Here is a 23,879-nt window from a genome sequence, read left to right on the forward strand (position 1 = left end):
TGAACATGTAGTGTAAATAAAAAAACTGACCAGACTGGAACACCAAACAGAATAGATACCCAACCTGTAACAAGTTGTAAGGCGGCGACAATTTGCAGTAGGATTCTGGGGGGTAAAGGAGGGAGATTTGGGAGACATGCTGGGAACAAGAGTGGAGGGAGGATAACATTGGTGGTGGGAATGCCCTTCATTCATTGTCACTATGTATCATAAATAATTCTATGTAAATGAACTTCAGTCACAATAAAAAAAATCAGCTCAGATTATTTTATTTATTTTTGTTTTTCAGGTTAATGATTTTTCTAAAGATACTATTTATAGTCGAGAGGGGGGCACAAAAAATGTTTTCTTCTTCCTAGGGGAGTGTGACAGAAAATAATTGAGAAGCACTGGTCCATACACACTAAACCAGGATAATGAGTCAAAGATTTTGATCTGTATCTAGCAGCTGATCTTATTATATCTCCCTCAGATCACTGGGATGACCTAACCAAAGACAAAGGGGTGGTTGAAAAGAATGATACACCTTAAAAATGGCTCACCTCTTTGATATAATTCCTTGCTTATTACAGGAATACAAATCTCTGCAAATTCTCAGCAATAAACAAGGAAAAAATTTAGATCTAATTAAATCTGGATGAATGCCAAAGGTTTTAAGAAGTGGGAGGAGCAATGCTATTTCTTATTGATCCTCACAGAAGAAACAACCCTTGAACAGGTGGTTTCAAGGCAAAAGTTTTAGAGTAAAATATTTGAACACTCTTAAGCCAATTCCAAGACAAAAGTCTTAAACTCTAAACAAATTTATTTTGGGTTTTAATATGACTTTTTCTTTCTCCTTGCTAAGTTCAGTTCTATAAAGTAGCAATAATTATGTATGATTATCCTTCAAGGCTAATCTTTTTAAATGTTCCTTGGAGTCTATTTTAATATCTTGGTCTGAAAAATGAAAAATGTGGCTTTTTAATTAATAAATTAATTAATTAAGCCATGTATAAATCTGTTGTGGTGCCAGGGACGTGAATCAGAATTCACAAATGCAAGATCTTCACATGCAGATAGAAGAGGAAACAGACATTGGCATCTTTTTTCAGTTGGGTTTAAAAGCATTATCCTCTGCAAACTCGTAAACAAGCTACAACCAGGCTCAGTAAAAACAAATTTTTAATCAAACTGGCCTCAGAAATAGATTAATGTCACATTTCTTGAAGTTATTTAGTCTTATCTGATAAAAACAAAAACAAAAACAAAAAATCATGACTTTTAAAGGAATAACTGTTTGAGAACTAGGTTCACTTTACAATTTAACTTTAACAGAATGACTAAAACAGAAAGATTTTAAGCTTGACACTACAGTTAAGTACACCAGGAAACAAGGCATTTTAGTAAAGTAAATTTTATTTTATTTTTTAAATAATATTTTATTTAAACACCTTGATTACAAACATGATTGTGGTTGGGTTTCTGTCATGTAAAGAACACCCCCCCATCACCAGTACAACATTCCCATCACGAATGTCACATTCTCCCTTCTCCCCACCCCACTCCTGACTGGACTCTACATCGGCTTTCTATTTCCCTTATACATTCTCATTGTTAGGATAGTTCTCAATGTAGTTATTTCTCTAACTAAGCTCAGCACTCTTTGTGGTGAGCTTCATGAGGTGAACTGGAAATTCTAGCCCTCCTCTCTTTTGTCTTTAAAAAGTATTGCAAAACTGTCTTTCATTTTCTTAAAACCCATAAATGAGTGAGACCATTCTGCGTCTTTCTCTCTCTCTTTCTGATGTATTTCACTCAACATAATAGATTCCATGTACATCTATGTATAGGAAAATTTTATGAATTAACCTCATATGTACCATAATTTCTTTAGCCATTGATCTGTTGAGGGGCATCTTCTTTGTTTCCAGAGTCTTGCTATACTAAATAGTGCTACAATGAATATAGGTGTAAGGAAGGGATTTTTGTATTGTATTTTTGTGGAGCCAGGAGCAATTTCTGAGCATATAGCCAGGAGTAACCCCTGAACGTCACCAGGTGTGGCCCAAAAACAAACAAGTACCAGTTTATATTAACTAAATGTTCATTTTAATAAATAAATTTTATCTTAAAATACTATAAGAATTTAAAAAGATGAGAGAGAAAAATGAGCAAAAAATTATTATAAAACAGTTTCCTAAATTCATTTGTATCTGCCTCAGAGTTATGACATTTTTAGTAGGAGATGCAAGAATGAGTCAATATGTGAGGGACCTATGGATTATAAAAGTCACAGTCTGAGAAGATACAGGGATAAAAATAGGTCTACATTAACACTTCAGAGGCTTGGTTTCATCCTTCTCTCTCTAGGGAAGTGAGTTGACTGTGAAGGGGTAACTGTATATAAATAGGACACAGGAACAGAAGGTGAGTAGTATCCAGATAGAGGGATTATAAAGAGGTTATGCTGGGAAGGAAGCCCAGATCCGAGAACCAGGAAATGACCTCACACGATGAGGTCATAGAACTTGGAACCCTGGTTACTAGGTGTCCAATTGTTAAACAGCAGTTAGTTGACTTGTTAGTGAAGCAGAGAAGCAGCATGTTTTGCTGTTTCCTTCAAGTCCCCAACCATGGCAAAAAAAAAAAAAAAAAAAGAAAGCCATAAGCGGGGAATAGTGAGAAGCCTAAATCACTGGAGTAGGAGCTGTTGCAGACCTGCCCAGCCTCTGCCCAGGAATTCATCAAGGGTAAGATAAAGCATCACAGTCAGGTCAGAACACAGATACCTCTACAAGGATGCATTTGTGTGTGTGTGTGTGTGTGTGTGTGTGTCTGTGTGTGTGTGTGTGTGTGTCTGTGTGTGTGTGTGTGTGTGTGTTTGAGGTTCTTTGTGTACGTATTTATGTGAAAGGGTCTACTTTTGACAGTAGAGGAGTCAATGTCCCACCACAGTCCAGGTTTTATCTGAATCAGGGAATACTAGGTTGTGTTCTTCAATTTAAGATTGAACTTAATATTAAAGTGTATCATACACATTCATGGGACTCCTGTTCATGTCTTCAGAGTCCTGGGATTCAGTCAAATGGACTGAGCAGCAGTGATAACAGTATTCAGAAAAGGAGTGCTGACCTTCTGCTGGTCTTGTCTCATTAGCACTACAAAGATTTTTAAAGAGGAGTCCTTCAATTGAAGACACACACTATTCACTTCGAATGTTAATTTGACATTGCCCAGCTTTGAGGAAACCATTCAGTTGTGTAACACAGAAGTGATAATGAAGAAGAGTATTCGCAAATGGCAAAAATCTACCCCACTGTATAACATATTCATCATACATCGACACAAGGTTCAGAGGACTGGTGAAAGAGCTGCATGATGTGTTTGAGCATATGGACAGAAAGAAGAGGGGAGGCTACAACCAGAATGTCCCAGGAACTGGTGTTCTAGTGGATCAAGTTTAACCTTCAGACCCCTTCTGGGAAAGTAGATTGGGGAACACATGGGGTGGTGGTCCATGTTCTCACTCTCCCTGCAGATGTCAGCCTGGGATCTGATCTTAGAAAAGCATTTAGGGGCAGAAACGTGTTATTTTTTCTCTTCTCTCTCATATCCAATCTTAGATTTAGATCTAGTTCCTCCTACATCATCACTTGCACTGAATGAGCCAGGTGGAAATGACGAAGCCCAAAGGGCTCCTTAGCCTACTGCTGATGTGCCAACTCCAAAGTGGCTCTGGTTCATAAAGCTGCAACATGTGCAGCCTTGCAGAAAGGCCCCTCAGACATCAGGGAGGAGGTCTCAGCTGACCTGCTATTTGATGAAGCCCAGATCCCTCCAGGAGAGGAGATCGACAGGTGCTATGCAACTTCCCAGGAGAAAAAGTGAGTTGGGTATGTCTATTTCAAAATCCTTTTCATTATTATGATTCTATTTGTTCTTAAGGATTTTATTCATAGTTTTTAATTTAAATAAACTCTTTAAATTAAGTTTTATGCTCTGTTATTATATGGAATATTGACCAACTTTTCTATCTGTAGAATCATTCTAGCTCCATAGGATACCAGTTAATGTTTTATTCACTTCCATCCTCTTTCCCAGTCCCGGCACCCCCAATCTGTTTTCATTCCCTTTCCCCTTATCTATTGAGCATACCTCCTGCAACTGGTATCATGGAATTGGAGTCTCACACAGCGATAATGCAGACATTGGCCTATTTTATTATTTAGGTGAGTCCAAAGCTCTGATCCCTCTCTGGCCCTCAGTTTTTATACCCCTTGCTACCTTTCACCAATAAGTCCTCATTCCTGCTGCTGCCTGCCTCTCAACTCCAAAGCCACACAGATGCTAATACATCTGTGTGACACATTCATGCATTCCACATGACTAGCTCCAAATGTGTTTTTTGTTTTGTTTTGTTTTGATATCTCAAATCCCTCTACAATTACCATCCAGACAAATGGCTCACTAGTTACTTTCCTGTATGGATGCTGAGATAGTATTTTAGGGCACTGACATTGTTAGGTGAATCGCTTATAAGGAAAAACAGTTCTGAAATATAAACAAATCAAATTACACACAATTGTAAATATGGATATCATCACAGTGCTTACAAATCTTTAAAAACAACGAAGATACAAGGGAATTTACATGATTTAGTGACAAAGTCAGTAGTTTTCCCAAATTATAGAGATCAAACAAAACCTCTACCTTCATTAATGAGTAATGTAAACCAAAGCTCCATGCAATGTCCATGGAAATGAGGCAATTATTTTGGAAAAATTTAACCCACTGAAAGAGAAACTGATCTAGTGTATCAGAGTACAAACGAATGGAATTGAAGGAGTTATAAATACAATACCCAGCCATCACAACAGAATTTACCGTGTGACTAACAACAGAATCAACCATATCATTGGAATTCAAGACAAATATATTGGTCATCACATAGAATGAAGTGACAGAAGAAAAGAGACAAATAAATAGAAGCACAAATAAGATTGTTGACATATAATAGCAAGAAAAAAAAATTCTTTGAATCATAGAAATACCAGAGGAAAGGACAAAATGTAAAGGGAAAAAATCTTTCCCAATGTTTAAAACAGCTTAGACTCTTCTAAATTCAGAAATTCTTCACCTGCTTTTGAAGCTGTAGAGCAAGAGTGCTGAGGATGAACAAGAATTTTCTGAGGTCTTCATGTAAACGTTCAACTATAAAGCCCATTTCATTCATTTCAAAAATAGAACATTGCCAGTGTTCGTTGTTTCTTGCTATAGAAAAAGCTTCGGAAGTTTGAGTTGGCATGTTTAGCCAACCTTTGCCCAGAAACTTCTGAGGAGTTCAAGGCTCTTATCCCAACCCTCCAGGGGTGGTTTGAAGATAAGAGCTCCAAAAGATTCTTGATGATTTCCACACTAAACGCAGTTTCCATAATAAAACATCCACTATTATTGCTGTTAAAGGAGTCCCATCCTTAGTGGAATGCATTGGTCCTAGTATCTGGCACAGCTTGGACAGAGATCCAATTGCAGAGACACCCGCATTTCCCTTGGAGATAACAATCCAGTGTGGCCTTGGTTTAAGTTGCTATTTGAAAATTGACTATTGGACCATAATGAGCTGTACTTGCAGCAAGGCTTTCATTAGAGCAGATACCTTTGTCTTCTTGAGTTTGTCTCTTGGTGGATAAGGTGGGTGAACCACATGACAATCTTATACCAGGATTGTTGACTACTCTTGCTACTTTGAATTCTAATTTTTTTCATTTCTGTAGATTAATAGTGTTTATAGTTATAGAACACATAGAACTTGTATAGGCATCAGTAATCACACCTCAATGTGAAAAGAATTAAACCAGACCAGTATAACTGTTAAAAAAAAAGAAGCATACTAGATAATTATGTATCACTTGACTTATCTCCTCCACTCTTCCATCCTCCTATCAAGTTTTACATACTATTTTTCTAGATTAATATATAAGTTTCATCAATATTCTTCAAGTCAAGTATAAAAGTGATTTGGGGCTTACAATTGAGTCTCAGAAAACATATATATATATATATATATATATATATATATATATATATATATATTTCAGAAAATAAAGAGGAACTTATGAATAATATCTTAAATAATGATAGGATGCCAAAAGAAAAGTAAATTTGAACTGAGAATATTTATTTGTCACTTATGGGAATGTAAACACATCTCTATTTTTTAATGTTTCTAGGATCAGATAACATGATGCAGTCGACTGCACATTGCAAAGGAGCTGAAACTGAACATCAAATCAGAGTTGTTTTTTTCCTATTTTCTTTTCTTTCTTTTCTTTCTTTCTTTCTTTCTTTCTTTTCTTTCTTTCTTCTTCTTTCTTTCTTTCTTTCTTTCTTTCTTCTCTTTCTTTCTTTCTTTCTTTTTCTTTCTTTCTCTTCTTTTTTCTTTCTTTCTTTCTTTCTCTTTCTTTCTTTTTCTGTTTCTTTCTGTCTTTCTTTCTCTTCTTTCTTTCTTTCTTTCTTTCTTTCTTTCTTTCTTTCTTTCTTTCTTTCTTTCTTTCTTTCTTTCTTTCTTCTTTTTCTTCTTTCTTTTTCTTTCTTTCTTTCTTTTTCTTTTTTCTTCTTTCTTTCTTTTTTTCTTTCTTTCTTTCTTTTCTTTCTTTCTTTCTTTTCTTTCTTTCTTTCTTCTTTCTTTCTTTCTTTCTTTCTTCTTTCTTTCTTTCTTTCTTTCTTCTTTCTTTTTTCTTTTCTTTTAGTTTTTGGGTTACACCCAGCTGCACTCAGGGGTTACTCCTGGCTCTGTGCTCAGAAATCGCTCGTGGCAGGCTCAGGGGACCATGTGGAATGTCGGGATTTGAACCACCATCCTTCTGCATGCAAGGCAAATGCCCCAACTCCATGCTATCTCAAAGTAATCTGAGAAGATCCCATGCTACTGGGATTTATATAGACTGATAAGTGACCTGTTGTCTTCTAATTTTATCAGAACTTTAATTCCATTGGCATTTATAATTAATTTACTATATAATTACATAAAGACAATTATTATTTTATTTAACTGCCTGGAAGAAAAGACATTTACTTGTCAGTTAATTCTAGATTCACTGATATCAAGCAGAGAATTTGAATAATATTAGAATTTGATTTAGTCACTCAATTATTGCTTCTTAATTCTGATTGTTTTTAAATAGTATTAGCTCTTTTTACCACAAAGTGGTGAGTACAGTTAGAGAAATAATTACATTGAGAACTATCATAACAATGTCAATGTGTGAGGGAGATAGAAAGCCTGTCTCGAATATAGGTAGGGGTGCGGGCGGGGAAGGAGGGAAATAGGGGCGTTGGTGATAGGAATATTGCACTGGTTTAGGGGGGTGTTCCTTTTATGACTAAAACTCAACTATAATCATAACCATGTAATCATGTAATTCGTAATTACATTTTTAAATAAAGATATGTAAAAATAATAAATAGAATTAGCTTCTTATATAGACTGATAAATAGGTAAATAGATGCACACAGCACAAAGTGTTAACTAAATCCAGTTCAAGAAAAGAGAAAGCATGCACAGACACACAGAAATCCCTGTTGTATGAATGTTAAGCTAGTATTGAACAATGGTTGATGATTCAAAAAACATTCTTTGTTGTTTGGGGCCACCCTTGGCTATGTTTAAGGATTAAACCTGCATCTCTCACTTCCAGACCTTATGAGTACAAGCAGCTACTAAATATTGCTGTTGATTTTGTTTGAGCGGTACCTGACAGTGCTTAATGCAAGTCCCTATGGTGCTTGAGAGGACTATGTATTTTCAGAAATATTATTAATTTTACATAAAGGACAAAACTAAACATCCAACTAAGTGTTAACAACAGTGAAATCAAGAGACTCAAACTTCAACAACCAAAATTTAAAAAAAAAATTTTTATTAGAGGATGATGGCCTGGGAACATTGTGGAGGGAGGTTGACCCTGGTGGTGAGTTTCTTCCTGAAACATTGTATGTCTAAAACCCAATTGTAAAGAACTTTGTAAATCACAATAATTTCAAAAAAATTAAAAAGAAATGAAGTGAGATTAATGCATAAGTACATATAATAAATTAAATAAAATTTTACATTACATTTATTGATGCTATAAGTTTATAGAATGCTGAGATAGAGAAATATGAGTTATATTTTAATTAAATAGTTGATGGGTCAGAGCAGTGGCATAGAGGTAGGGCATTTGCCTTGCAGGCAGCTGGCTTATGACAGACCACGGTTTGATTCCCTGGCATCCCATATGGTCCCCCAAGCCAGGAGCTATCTGAGCACATAGCCAGGAGTGACTCCTGAATATTTCCAATTGAGGCTCAAAAAAAAAAAACAACAACAACAACAACAACAAAAGAATAATTGAAAAAATTTATTTGGCCATTCATATTTAAATGTCTTAATTTTATATAATCTCTATAATACTTTGAATATATTAGTCATTCAGTTAGTATATGGGGAAAACTGTAAAATATAGGCTTCACGAGTCTTTATTATATTTACCTGCAACTTAATTATCTACACAAATAAACCTTATGTTACTTAAAAAAAGATTTAGTCCTGAAGCACTCTGGTTGTGGGGTGCTGGGAATAAACCTGATTCACCTAGATGCAAGGCTAGCACCCTTACTGCTATTATTATTATTATTATTATTATTATTATTATTAGCACCCTTGCTCCCATTATACTGTCTATCCCTTATTCTCCTTTTGTTGTTTATACTTTACTCTTTGTTCCCTTTTTATTCTTTGCATTTCTAAAAAATAAAAACAAGTACAAGGATGTGTAGGACTGTGCACAGACTAGTATGATGGCAAAGAATTATTCTAATTTTAGTTCTGCTTATGTGCTAACCTTTACCTGTCCATTTTCTGAATCTTTCTAAATGAGCTAACGTTTTTTTTTATTAATTTTTTTTGTTTAGTCACCGTGAAATTACAAAGTTATTCATGACTGGGTTTCCAGCATACAACATGCAATGTTTCAACACCAATCCCTTCACCAGTGTACTTTTTCCTCTACCAATATCAGCCCCCCTTACCCTTTGCCTCTCCCACCAGTCTTCTTCTAAGAGACTTGCTTAAAATTTAATATATAGATTTTTGAAATGTGTTTTACAGCATTGTTGCTGAGAGGGTTTCATATATAACTATTGTTTTAGTAAAAAATATAAAATTTAAAGTCCTAGTGTTGGGGGAGAGGCCTTTCTCCACAAGACGCCTTTAACCCTTCTGCTGGTGGCTCTGGAGAAGGGTAGTAGAGGAAAAATAATTTCACAGGCTGTCAGCTACAGGTTCATAGAAGTCAGCCAGCTTTATTTCATGGCCCTAACCGCCATGTGCATTTCCTCATATGACTTCTATGTAAGCCTTTTCCAAACAGCCTTTCTCTGCTGCTTCTCCTCTTGCTATCTGCCTCTTTCTCTCTGGAGCTCTGTCTCCCTTTCAGCTGTTCTTCATGCTTCCTTGCTGCCTTTCTGCCTCCCTTTACCCCCAGGCCAACTCCTGTATTCTTTATTCCAAACCTCAGATCCCTCCCAGGTATGGGTGGGTCTGACCATGCAGTTTATATTAACATAGGGCATTGGGAAGGGGTACCTCACACATAACATATTACCACATTTCAGCACAAATTATCTCCTATCAGTTGAACTCTTCCCTCCATTACATAATTTGCCCCCTCCCTGTCAATTCTTCCAGTCACCCTCAAATGGCATGGTTCCTACTGAATAGCAGTTCTCATGTTCTTTGTTTCTTTGTCTTTGAGTATTTGTTATTCCACCATTGTTTCTTTATGTCCCACGTATGAGATCATTCTGTGTGGATCTCTCGCCCTAATTTCATTTAGCAAGTCCTTCCATGTAGCAGAAAATATCATGGCTTCTTTTCTTATGGATTGATTTAGTCCATTGTGTAAGTATATTATCGTTTCTTTAGCCAGTCATGTATTCTTGGACACTTGGGTTGTTTCCAGGTTTTAGCATTGAGGATAATGTTGCAAGGAACATAGGGATGCAGATGTCTTTTCTTCATTTTGTTTTTGAACCCTTGGGTTTTGCTTCCAGAGGTAGAATTGCTGGATCATATGGAAACTTCATTCCTAGGTTTTTAAGGAATGTCCATATTGTTTTCTGGAAAGGCTGGACCAATCAACATTTCTACCAGCAGTGAATAAGGATCCCTTTTCTCCCCATATTTACATCAATAGTGATTATTCTTGTTCTTTTTCAGGTGTGCCAGACTCTGTGGTATGAGATAATATCTTATTATTTTGATTTGTATATTCCTAATGATAATTGATAAGATTTTTAAATGATTTTTGAACATTTGTTTTACTTCTTTGAGAAAGATTCTGTGCATCTTTTCTCCCCATATTTTGATAGGGTTGAATTTATTTTCTTGTAAAGTTTTACCAGTGCCTTATTTATTTTTGATACTAACCCCTCATCAGGTGAATTTTGGGTAAATAATTTCTTATTGTGTAGATTATTCTTGTATCTGGTTATAGTTTCCTTTGAGGTGCAGAAGCTTCTTAATGTAGTCCCATTTGTTTATATTAACTTCTATTTGTGTGATTAGGAGCTAACATTTTTAACTCCCTCTGCTTTTATTTTTGCTTCTGCTATTGACCATTTTTCAAACTCAAAATTTTACTTAAATCTCTTTCTCTGAACTTGTTTATTTCCCATATTCTTTGCATTTTTTGCTTTTATGACTACACAAATTGATGCTATTTTAGTGAAATTTTTATGGGGAAAAGGTCAACTTATGTTTAATATGTCATTATTTGGTCTTCTTAATATTCTGATTTAGGACAGTAAATTATTATATACTTCTATGAATAGAGTAGTTAAGTAAAATTTAAGTATTTAGATACTCCATGAAATGAATATGCTATTTTTCTTTTTTTTTCCTATTTTGTAATTCCCTATCTTCACTTCTTTCCTTTCCTAGCTGTTGATGTTGCTATGACTATGCTAATTGCAAACATGCTAGGTTTCCAGAAGATACTTGGATAGATTAGCTGTTGGGGTTGTATATTGTAATTTTGCTTTGATATTTAGCCACTGTGGTTACTGAAGTTTGCACCCTTTTCTTGTGGTGTTTACACACAAACTCATCAGGAATTATACTCTTCCTGTTTGTTTTGTTTGGGGCTACACCTGGTGATGTTCAAAAACTACTTCTGACTCTGAATTCAGGAATTATTCCTGGTGGTGCTTGGAGGACCATACAGGATGTCAGATTCAAACCCAGGTTGGCAACTTGCAAGAGAAGTGCCCTAACCTCTGTACTATTTTTCTGACCGTGTGTATGTGTGTGTATGTGTGTGTGTGTGTGTGTGTGTGTGTGTGTGTGTGTGTGTGTGTTACACTCTGGTTGTAATGTCAGAAGTTTCTGTGGTGCTCAAAAGTGTTCAACGGGTTTTCATTTTCTTATAATGGTGCTTACATGATTTTATTTGTGAAACTTAGTTTCATTGCTTGTACTCACCTGCCTGCACTTGTAATTTGCCTAAATCTCAGCAGTTGCAGACAACAGAGCTACTAGGTTTAAACAGAAAAGCTACAAGGAACATTCCTTGCCCATGTGGTAGCATAAGGGATCAAACTATTGATTATATGCTTGTAAGGTGAATGTTCTATACTACTGAGCTAAGCCTCATATCCCATATGCCATTCTCTTAACATTTCTTTTGTTGTCATACATTTTAGTGTTTTTAAGTCGTTAATGAATGTTTTTGTGAAAAGTATTTTAGTATTTGAAAATATTGTAAACCAAGTGGACCTTACTTTTTCTGAGTAGGCTGTTAGATCTTCGATTTATTCCTATATTTTAACATTCCATAAAGTGAATTTTATATTGTAATATTTTATTGCCATCATATCTATAGTATAACAATTAAGGTCAAGTAGATTTAATTTTATGGTACCAGAAGAAATTACCTGGAAGAAAATTCTGTGGATATAGAATTTTGATCAATAAATGAAAAAAAATCAATAAGTGAAAAATACTTGATATTGTTTCATGAGCAGTGGTGGCTGGTCTCTATGTTTGTCTATGGTTACCAGGGTCTTCAATATTTTCCAAGAATGAAAATTTTAAATAAAAAGATGCTCAGGGGCCAGAGAAATAGCACAGCGGTAGGGTGTTTGCCTTGCATGCATAAACGGTGGTTCAAATCCTGGCATATCATATGGTCCCTCAAGCCAGCCAGGGTTATTCCTGAGCGTAGAGCCAGGTGTAGCCCCTGAGTGTTGCTGGGTGTGACCCAAAAACAAAAACAAACAAAAAGATGCTCAGATTCAGAGTTAGAAAATGGGGCCGGAGAGATAGCATGGAGGTAAGGCGTTTGCCTTTCATGCAGAAGGTCATCAGTTCGAATCCCGGTGTCCCATATGGTCCCCGTGCCTGCCAGGAGCAATTTCTGAGCATGGAGCCAGGAGTTTCCCCTGAGCAGTGCCGGGTGTGACCCAAAAACCACAAAAAAAAAAAAGAAAATAGAAATATTTATTAGAAAATATGTAGAAGAAAAAGAAACTCTCCAGTAAGAGAGGAATTTAGTATAGAACTAAATTAAGTATGACTTATTTGGGGGATTTTTCTGGGATAACTGGGTCTGTATTATTTATCAAAGTATGAGAGGATGACCATTTGTGTGTTCCAGAAATGTCTTATTAATTAGGGCCCAACTGTGTTAAGAGTAAGACTAACACCCTATCTGTATTTTGGGTCTTTTAGGTTATTTATTCTACCAACTCCCTGGATATTGTCTATTATCTCTTGGTTTCCTGTGAGCCTAATATCTGGGGCAGAATTTATAGCCTTGGGAAAGAATAAACTACTGAGTCTCAGAGAATCTGTGAATTTTCAATGATGTCTAAAATGTAGATTTAAGTGAGCAATGAGGAAACAGGCTTCCTCTTTCACTAATTAGAGTCATTTCCAAAATAAATGAGACTGCTTTGTATCAAAGTAGACTCCCTCATTTCTAAACTATGGAACTATCTGATTCTCTTAATATCCAGTCAACCCTCAAGTACAGTGACTCTAGGTGAGACTTAATTAACATTTCTTTAATGTTGAAAGCTTTATGCTAACTTATCATCAAAGAGACTCGTTACTGTAATAGTGACATCTACTCTTAGTGACATTTTTACCTCTAAAGTTCCTTTAATAGGCAGTGAGAAGGACATTTGCATTGAACTTTAGATTTGATTCCAGGTCTCCCATACTCATATATCCCTGCTAGGAGTGATCCCTTGATCCCTGAGCAATTAGGAGTAAGCCCTGTGCACTGCTGGGTATGTCCCCCAAACTTAGGGAGGGGGCTTTATCTCTAACACTGCCTCTAAATCTAAATAAGTGAGAAAATGAAAGAACCTGTTATCCAAATGTCTTTTTTTATGTCAACATAACCATTACCATGTGATGCCAAGTTAGAGAACCCACTTAAATAATGGTGTGTGTTTCATTAGTCAGAGATCAATGACCTAATTTGCTTTAATAGTGATTCACTTGGCTCTATGTCTTTCCTGCCCTGTAATCATAGGTCAGTGTCCTCTACTTCAAGTTGATTATGAAGCACGTTTTCTGCTCTTACTGTCCTCTTAACTTAAGAGAATCATTTCATTTTTGATCATCCTTCTGTCAAAATAATGGAAAAAATATTATTATCCAATATAAAAAGCTTTTATTTGAACAATTTTATAAATATTAATAATAATTGTAAATTAATAAACTTGTTTTGGGGAGTGGAATAACAATACAGTGGGCAGGACAATGGCCTTGCACATGACCACCCTGAGCCTGATTCTCATTATTCTACATGGTCCGCAGTGCATGTCCAGGTGTAAGAACAGAGTAAGTGCACGGAGCCAGGAGTAAGAACTACGCACTGAATGATATGGCCCAATGAAGCACAGAAATTTGTTTTGGATTTGATTTTATTTGGATTTGATGGTGCCAGAGCCTTGAGGGACCACATGGGATGACAGGGAATTGAACCTAGGGTCAATAGACCCTAGATCTAGGGTCTATCCTAGGTCAGCCACATGCAAGACAAATGCCCTACCAGAGTTATTTTTTTGTGTGTTCTTCAAATTTTCTATTTACTGTTCTTAAATGTCTTTTTATTTAGGTGTGTGTCTGCACTCTAAACTCATCATACTAAAAGGGTTTAAGCTGTTCCTCTTTTTATTATTATGTTTTACTGCCAAAGGCAAGAATCAGGGAACTGGCAAGCTAATTAAAAGCATGGCTCAGCATCTATAGGAAACTATACGGTGGAAGTTCATTGATCATCTACACTGTTTAGCAATTTCAGTGCAATTACACTTCTCAAGACACAAAATACAGTGTTACAACAAAACAAATTTAAAATGGTGAGATGGAGTCTATCGAAATATGCCAGGATCAACAAAGCAGCCACTGTGAAGAGAAGAAAGTCTCAGTTTATATTCAATTCTGGAGAAATAGTGTATTCAGTGGAAACTTCAAACTTCAGTATTATAACAGTATTTTCCTTTTATAGTTTGAACAAACATTGTATATGCAAATATAAAACTATGCATCAATTTGTGAAAGCATAGGAAAGAAAATTAACAACCCTCATACTTCTAAGAATTTAATGAGGGAGTGGGGACCCTGAGGACCACTAAAAGTCCACCTAAACCCACTTCTGGCCATCTGAGCTGGCACTCAGGGAAGGCCTGGAGTCAGGGGAAAAAGACAAGGATGACTGGGGGCCTCCCAGCACTCCCCAGGCTAGGAAGAAAACCTCTGGTATGAGGCCTCCCCAAACCCTATACCTGGCAAGAGCTGGTCGCTAGAATCAAAGAGGAAACCGGAAGCCAGATGTCTGCCTGTCCTCCTCCCCAAGCACCTCCCCACTGGAGTACGGAGGGAGGGGGGGAACCTGAGGACCACTAAGAGTCTACCTGTACCCACTTCTGGCCATCTGAGCTGGCACCCAGGGAAGGCCTGGAGTCAAGGGAAAAAGTCAAGGATGGCTAGGGGCCTGCCACACCTCCCAGCACTCCCCAGGCTAGGGAGAAAAGCTCTGGTATGGGGCTTCCCCAAACCCTATACCTGGCAAGAGCTGGTCTCCAGAGTCAAAGCGGAAACTGGAAGCCAGATGTCTGCCTGCCCTCCTCCCCATGTACCTCCCCCCTGGAGTACGGAGGGAAAGGGGAACCTGAGGACCACTAAGAGTCCACCTGAACCCACTTCTGGCCATCTGGGGGGAGGTGCATGGAGAGGAGGGCGGGCAGACATCTGGCTTCCGGTTTCCTCTTTGATTCTGGAGACCAGCTTTTGCCAGGTATGGGATTTGGGGAGGCCTTATAACAGAGCTTTTCTCCCTAGCCTGGGGAGTGCTGGGAGGCTTGGCAGGCCCCCAGCCGTCCTTGTTTTTTCCCCTGACTCCAGGCCTTCCCTGGGTGCCAGCCCAGATGGCCAGAAGTGGGTTCAGGTGGACTCTTAGTGGTCCTCAGGTTCCCCCCTCCCTCCGTACTCCAGGGGGGAGGTGCATGAGGAGGAGGGCAGGCAGACATCTGGCTTCCAGTTTCGTCCTTGATTCTGGAGACCAGCTCTTGCCAGGTATGGGGTTTGGGGAAGCCCCATACCAGAGCCTTTCTCCCTAGCCTGGGGAGTACTGGGAGGTTTGGCAGGCCCCCAGCCTTCCTTGTCTTTTTCCCCTGACTCCAAGCCTTCACTGGGTGCCAGCCCAGATGGCCAGAAGTGGGTTCAGGTGGACTCTTAGTGGTCCTCAGGTTCCCCCCTCCCTCTGTACTCCAGTGGGGAGGTGCATGGGGAGGAGGGCAGGCAGACATCTGGCTTCCGGTTTCGTCCTTGATTCTGGAGACCAGCTCTTGCCAGGTATAGGGTTTTTCGCCCCTGGACTTCAGTCTTTCCCTGGACACCAGTTTAGGTGGACTCTATAGGGGTCAACAGGCTTTCCCCCTATCTCTCCCTACACTAATGGGAATGCACTCTGGGAGGAGGGCAGGCTGTTCTAGCACTGGTTTATATTGGGACAGTCAGTGGAAATTTTTTTCTTTTTTTTCATATTGATATTATTGTGTGCATATATTCTATATATTCATAATATCCATCTTGTATTGGGACCTTGATACTGCCCTACAAAGCTCATTTCTAATATTTTACTGCCTCAGTCCCAACCCTTACTTCCCCCCATCCTCCCATGTAGGTGCAGCTAATGACATGAAGCTCACCACATAGAATGAGAAGTGCAGTTAGAGAAATAACTACACTGAAAACTATCATAACAATGTGAATGAATGAGGGAAAAAGAAAGCCTGTCTCGAGTACAGGTGTGGGTGGTGTGGGGAGTAGGTTGATCTGGAAAATTGGTGGTGGGAATCCTGCACTGGTGAAGGGGGTTGTTCTTTACATGACTGTAATCATACAAGTACAATTATATTTGTAATCACGGTATTTAAATAAAGATAATAAAAAAGAATTTAATGATTTAGTTACTTAATATCCCTAGCAATCATGATCAAGTCTTTGAAATTCTTGGAAGGACATGGGATTTCCACCTTTTCATAGGGAAAATAAGTAGTGATGTCTCTCAATAACTCTCCTAATTCATTGCTTCATCTTCAGGCAAGTGCCATATCTACTCCAGATCCTCCATTTCTTGGTTCTGGTTTATAACAAATACTTCCTAGTTGATCTTCCTGCTTTTAGATTTTTTCCTCTCTATACTCCTATCCAAAGCAAGTCACCTTGCTAAAAAAAAAAATTCTTGGAATATCTGTTCTTGTACAAAATCCTTGATAGTTTCCATTACAACTTATAGATTGTCCTTACTAGTAAAATATTATCAGACAGTTTCTGCATTACTTTCCATGCTATAGTCAAAATGAAAAACTTCCCTTCTCCATAATTAGGTAAATGCTATTGGGAAAGTTCTCCACAATTTTTGACTGCAGATTCCCATTCTGTACTTACTTTAGCCCATCTATTCACACTAACTGCCATAAATCAATTGATCTGATTCCTGCCATTTTTTCCAATGATTTTTTTTTCAAACTTCCTTTGAACTGCTTATATAACTGTTGCCACACTCTGCCTTGATTTATAATGCTTTGTTTATTTAAGTAAGTCTCCACTAAACTATAAAATACTAGAAGACAAAATTACATTTTACAATCCATTCTCTGATAGTGTTTATTTCTGTTGGCTACAAATTACTATTCATGATTTTTTGTTTGTTTTGTTTTTGATTTGCTTTTAGGCCACACCGGTGACATTCAAATTGATCCTGGTTTGGGGGACCATATGGGATCAATGCCAGGTGTATCCTGGGTCAGGTCCCTGCAAGGAAAATACCCTACTGCTGCGCTATTGTTCTGGCCCAATTCCTGATCATTTTTATTTACTGGCAGCTATACTTAATTTACTGAAAGTTACAATTTCTATGTATCTTATTGATAAAAACTCAAGATTTTAAAATTTCTTTAGTTTTCTTGTCCTCAAATTATTTTACCTAAATTTTCATATGAAGTTGTTTAATGAAGTCAACAAACTGAATATAATATAGGAAGTATGTTAGGAAAGGTTATGTTGCAGATTTTTTTTTAAATTTTTTGAGCTAAGGATAAGAAAGTAGTATTTGTACCAGAAATATCTACTAGTTAAGATACAAGAAGTCAGGCATACCTAACCATCCTGCATATCACATTCTTTAAGAGGAAGTGCCAAGAAGAAAAGGAGCAATCTACCATCTGTTAGAGCATCTGCTTCATAAGACCTATTTCTTATTTAGTGCTATCAATGTTTCATTTCTTTAAGGAAATGATTAGCATCATCAAATATCATAAATATGAACATATGATAATATTATCTAATAGCCATTTCAAATAGCAGGAGCTTCTGTATTTTGTGAAACTTTTACCATGAATTTTGCCCTTTACACAGTATGGAAAGGACACAGTCAGAAGCCCTGAGTGTGAATTTTTTTTATTTAACCAACTTTATTACATACATGATTGTGTTTGGGTTTCAGTCATGTAAAGAACACCACCCATCACGAGTGCAACATTTTAATGATGTTAATCCTGCCAATCCATGAGCAGGGTATGTGCTTCCATTTCCACGTGTCCTCTCTTATTTCTTACAGCAGAGTTTTATAGTTTTAAGATTAGGTTGCTTAAAGCTCCTTGATTAATAGATGATTAACTGAGGAAAAGAATGATGGCCAATTCAAGTTGTTTTACAAACTGAAGTTTATAAAACTTATAGTTACAGAGCTGAAATAGTAATTCAACTTTCATAAATTCTAGTTCTATTCTGTCCCAACAAACTATACATTCTTTTTCTTTTGTTTCAATGAAATAATAAGTTGAAGGATTCAGTCACTTGGTATATTATTGTTCTGTCAATGTAAAATTTACATATACAATTTTTGTACTTAGTTTGTGAATATCTGTGTTGGGGTGGTAGTGCAGCAAGGTCTTGGGGCTCATTGAAAACCCCCTCTCATGTCTACCTGTTTTGTAGTGACAGATGGAGGAGGAGATCTATGTAACCCTGTGCTCTCACGACCCAGACAGAGAATGTGTCCATGCAGGGAGGACATTTTGAAAACAATTTTTACAGGAAGGAAAATTCACTCTGCTGCCAAAAAGTGCTTAAAGGGTGGAGGATTGTACCAAACACATTCTGACAACAATCAAGGCTATTTAAACAGATATTCTCACACAAACATACACATATGCATGAGCACATGCATGCTTTCAAGCAAACACTGATATGCATACTTACTTGCATCTTAACTTTAAAAAACAGGAAATACTCATTTTTGTGGAATAAAATATTAAATAAATTTCTAACATAAGTTTTGATACTGGTTTAGTATAGATAACTAAAAACATGAAATAATTAGAAATCCAGCATGTGTTTATCTCTTCTGGTTCTCAGTAGAGATAGAAAGAATATCAGGCTTTCATAGTTGGGTAGGCATATCATTGTTACGAAGTTGGATGTGCAAAAAGGAATTGTATCATATTTTGAATTCTTGCTATTGGTTAAAATTTTAGTCTAGTCCCTGGCCTAAGAGTTTAACCTGGGCATTTGAAAATTTTATCTTAACCCCCCCCACCCATTTTTATTTTACAAAATAAGTACTTTGCCATTTAGACCATTTATTTTCTTTCTTTATTTTTTTTTAACATTCTTCTTGATGAATTTAAGTTTAGCCCAGGCCAGAGTGGGTAAAATGAATTGTGTTTTTATATCTAAAGTCTATACTGTCTTTTTATATATATATATTTTATTTAAACAACTTGATTACATACATGATTGTGTTTGGGTTTCAGTCATGTAAAGAACACCACCCATCACCAGTGCAACATTCTCATCACCAAATTCCCAAATCTCCCTCCTCCCCCCCAACCCCGGCCTGTACTCTAGACAGACTTTCTATTTCCCTCATACATTCTCATTATTAGGATAGTCCAAAATGTAGTTATTTCTCTAACTAAACTCATCCCTGTTTGTGGTGAGATTCATGAGGTGAGCTGTAACTTCCACCCCTTCTCTCTTTTGTATCTGAAAATTATTATTGCAAGAATGTCTTTCATTTTTCTTAGCCATTCGTCTGTTGAAGGGCATCTTGGTTGTTTCCAGAGTCTTGCTAAGGTAAATAGTGCTGCAATGAATATAGGTGTAAGGAAGGGGTTTTTGTATTGTATTTTTGTGTTCCTCGGGTATATTCCTAGGAGTGGTATAGCTGGATCGTATGGAAGCTTAATTTCCAGTTTGTGAAGGAATCTCCATATCGCTTTCCATAAAGGTTGTTCCTTTCTTTCTACATCCCCGCCAGCACTGATTGTTCTCATTCTCTGTGATGTGTGCCAATCTCTGTAGTGTGAGATGGTATCTCATCATTGTTTTGATTTGCATCTTCCTGTTGCTTAGTAATGAGGAGAATTTTTTCATGTACTTTTTGGCCATTTGTATTTCTTTTTTATCAAAGTGTCTGTTCATTCTTCCCATTTTTTGATGGGATTAGATGTTTTTTTCTTGTAAAGTTCTTTCAGTGCCCTGTATATTTTGGATATTAGCCCTTTATCTCATGGGTTTTAGGTGAACAATTTCTCCCACATAGTGGGTGGCTCTTGTATTCTGGGCACTATTTCTTTTGAGGTGCAGAAGCTTCTGAGCTTAATGTATTCACATCTATTTATCTCTGCTTCCACTTGTTTGGAAAGTGCCGTTTCCTCCCTGAAGATGTCTTTAGTCTCAATGTCATGTAGTGTTTTACCAATGTGTTGTTCTATATCCTTTATGGTATCAGGTCTTATATCAAGGTCTTTAATCCATTTTGATTTTACCTTTGTACATGATGTTAACTGGGGGTCTATGTTCACTTTTTTTCAAGTGGCTAACCAGTTCTTCCAGCATCATTTGTTGAAGAAGTTTTCCCTGCTACACTTAGGATTTCTTGCTCCTTTGTCAAAAATTATGTGCTTGTATGTCTGGGGAACATTGTCTGAGAACTCAAGCCTATTCCAGTGATCTGAGGCACTGTCTTTATTCCAATATCATGCTGTTAGGTAATGATTGCTTTGTAGTACAGTTTGAAGTTGGGGAAAGTAATGCCTCCCATTTTCCTTTTTCCTAGGAGTGCTTTAGCTATTTGAAAGTGTTTATTGTTCCAGATGAACTACATAAGTGTTTGATCTACTTCTTTGAAGAATGTCATGGCTGTCTTTAGAGGGATCGCATAAAATCTATATAATGCTTTGGGGAGTATTGCCATTTTAATTATGTTAATTCTTTCATTCCATGAGCAGGGTATGTGTTTCCATTTTCATGTGTCTTCTCTTATTTCTTGGAGTAGGGCTTTGTAGTTGTCTTTGTATGGATCCTTCATATCTTTGGTCAAGTTGATTCCAAGATATTTGAGTTTGTGTGGCACTAATGTGAATGGGATTGCCTTCTTAATTTCCATCTCTTCCCTATTATTATTGGTGAATACAAAAGGCCATTTATTTCTGTGTATCAATTTTGTAGCCTGCCACATTGCTATATGAATCTATTGTTTCTAGAAGCTTTTTGGTAGAATCTTTAGGGTTTTCTAAGTAGAGTATCATGAGAGCTTGACTTCTTACTTTCCTATCTGGATTCCCTTGATATCTTTTTCTTGCCTGATCGCTATAGCAAGCACTTCCAGTATTATGTTGAAGAGGAGTGGTGAGATCAGACAACCTTGTCTTGTACCAGACTTTAGAGGAAAGGCTTTTAGTTTTTCTCGATTGAGGATAATATTTGCAATTGGCTTGTGGTAGATGGCTTTAACTAGATTGAGAAAGGTTCCTTCCACTCCCATCTTGCTGAGAGTTTTGATCAAGAATGGGTGTTAGACCTTATCAAATGCTTTCTTTGCGTCTATTTATATGATCATGTGATTTTTGTTTTTCTTGTTGTTGATGTTTTGTATTACATTGATAGATTTATGTATGTTAAACCATCCTTACATTCCTGTGTTGAAACCTACTTGATCGTAGTGTATGATCTTCTTGATGATGCATTGGATCCTATTTGCCAGGATTTTATTGAAGATCTTTGATTCTGCATTCTTCAGGGATATTGGTCTGTAATTATTTTTGGCAGCATCTCTGTCTGGTTTTGGTATCAAGGTGATGTTGGCTTCATAAATGCTATTTGGGAGCGTTCCCGTTTTTTCAATTTTATGGAAGAGCCTGGCTAGGATTGGTAGTAGCTCCTCTTGGAAGGTTTGAAAGAATTCATTAGTAAATCCATCTAGGCCTGGGCTTTTCTTTTTAGGCAGACGTTTGATTACAGTTTCAATTTCCTCCATAGTGATGGGGGGTGTTTAGATATGCTATATCCTCCTTACTTAACCATGGAAGGTTATAAGTGTCCAAGAATTTATCCATTTCTTCTAGGTTCTCATGTTTAGTAGCATAAAGTTTCTCAAAGTAGTCTCTGATTACCCTTTGGATCTCTGCAGTATCTGTCTTGATCTCCCCCTTTTCATTCCTAATATGGGTTATCGGGTTTCTCTCTCTCATTATTTGTAAATTTTGCCAAAGTTCTATCAATCTTGTTTATTTTTTCATAGAACCAACTTCTGCTTTCATTGATCTTTTGGATTGTTTTTTGTTTTCCCACTTCATTGATTTCTGCTTTAAGCTTTGTTATTTCCTTCTGTCTCCCTATTTTTGGTTCCTTTTGTTGGTCATTTTCTAATTTTTAAGCTGTGTCATTAAGTTATTCAGGTATGCACCTTCTTCCTTCCTGATGTGTGCTTGCAAAGCTATAAATTTGCCTCTCAGGACCGCTTTTGCTATGTCCCATAGAATCTAGCAGTTTGTGTCTTCATTATCATTTGTTTTCAGGAAAGTTTTGATTTCCTTTTTGATTTCATCTTGGACCCACTGGTTCTTTAGTAGAAGGCTGTTTAATTTCCAATTGTTAAAATTTTTCTTCTGTGTTCCTTTGTAGTTCACATCTAATTTCAGAGCCTTGTGGTCAGTAAAGGTATGTTGTATGTGTCATCATGTGGTCTATCCTGGAGAATGACCCATGTACATTGGAGAAGAATGTGTATCCAGGTTTTTTGGGATGGAGTGTCCTATATAAATCTACTAGTTCTCTTTCTTCCATTACTCTTTTCAGCTCTAGTATGTTTTTGTTGGGTTTCAGTCTGGTTGATTTATCAAGTGTTGACTTGGCCATGTTGAGGTCTCCCACAATTATTTTGTTATTATTGATATCTTTCAGATTTGTCAGTAATTGTATTAGATTGTTTGCTGGTCTCTCATTGGGTGCATATATTTTAATAGTCTGATTTCTTCTTGTTTCACATATCTCTTGTTTAGTACAAAGTGTCCATCTTTGTTCCTTACCAGTTTTCTGAGTATAGAGTTGGTGTCATCAGATATTATTATGGCCACCCCAGCTTTTTTAAGGGTGTTCTTTGCTTGGGTGATTTTCCTCCAGCCTTTGATTATGAGTCTATGTTTGTTCTGACTATTCAGGTGTGTTTCTTGTAGGCAGCAGAAGGTTGAATTCATCTTTTTGACCCATTTTGTCACTCTGTGTCTTTTAATTGGTGAATTTAGTCCATTGACATTGAGGGAGAAGATTGTCATAGGATTTAATGTAATCTTTGTGGATAAGTTTGCTGTGTTTGTTGGTCTCTCTTATTTAAAGTAGACCTTTCAGTTTTTCCTTTAAGGTTTTTTTATCTGTGAAGTTTCTGAGCTGTTGTTTATCCATAAAGCTATGTATCCATCCTTCAAATCTGAATATGAGTAGAGCTAGATGCAGTATTCTCAGTGATGCATCCATTTTATTCAGTCTTGTCACAATATTCCACCACTGTCTTCTGGCCTTGAGAGTTTCTTGTGATATGTCTGCTGTGAGTATTAAGGATGCTCCTTTGAATGTATTTTTCCTTTTTAATCTTGCTGCCTTTAATTTTCTTTGTATCTCTGTGGGATTTGTCACTGTAACAAGGATGTGTCTTGGGGTGTTTTTTTTGGGTCTCTTTTAGCTGGTACTCTTTGGGCATGCAAGATTTGATTGCATGTAGTCTTTAACTCTGGGAGTATCTCTTTAATGATATCTTTGACAGTTGATTCTTCCTGGGGATCTCCTACCTGGGCCTCTGAAACTCCAATGATTCTTATGTTGTTTCTGTTGAGTTTAACAAAGACTTCTATTTTCATTTGTTCACATTTCTTGAGTACTTTTTCCATTGCCTGATTACTTGTCTTAAGGTTCTTTTCCAATTTCTTCTGCCTTGTTGAGTTTTTTCTGCATCTCATCTTCCATCACGTTGATACTGTCCTCAGCTGCTGTTAACCTG

This window comes from Suncus etruscus, chromosome 6, assembly GCF_024139225.1.
Source record: "Suncus etruscus isolate mSunEtr1 chromosome 6, mSunEtr1.pri.cur, whole genome shotgun sequence".
In the NCBI taxonomy this organism is placed as follows: Eukaryota; Metazoa; Chordata; class Mammalia; order Eulipotyphla; family Soricidae; genus Suncus; species Suncus etruscus.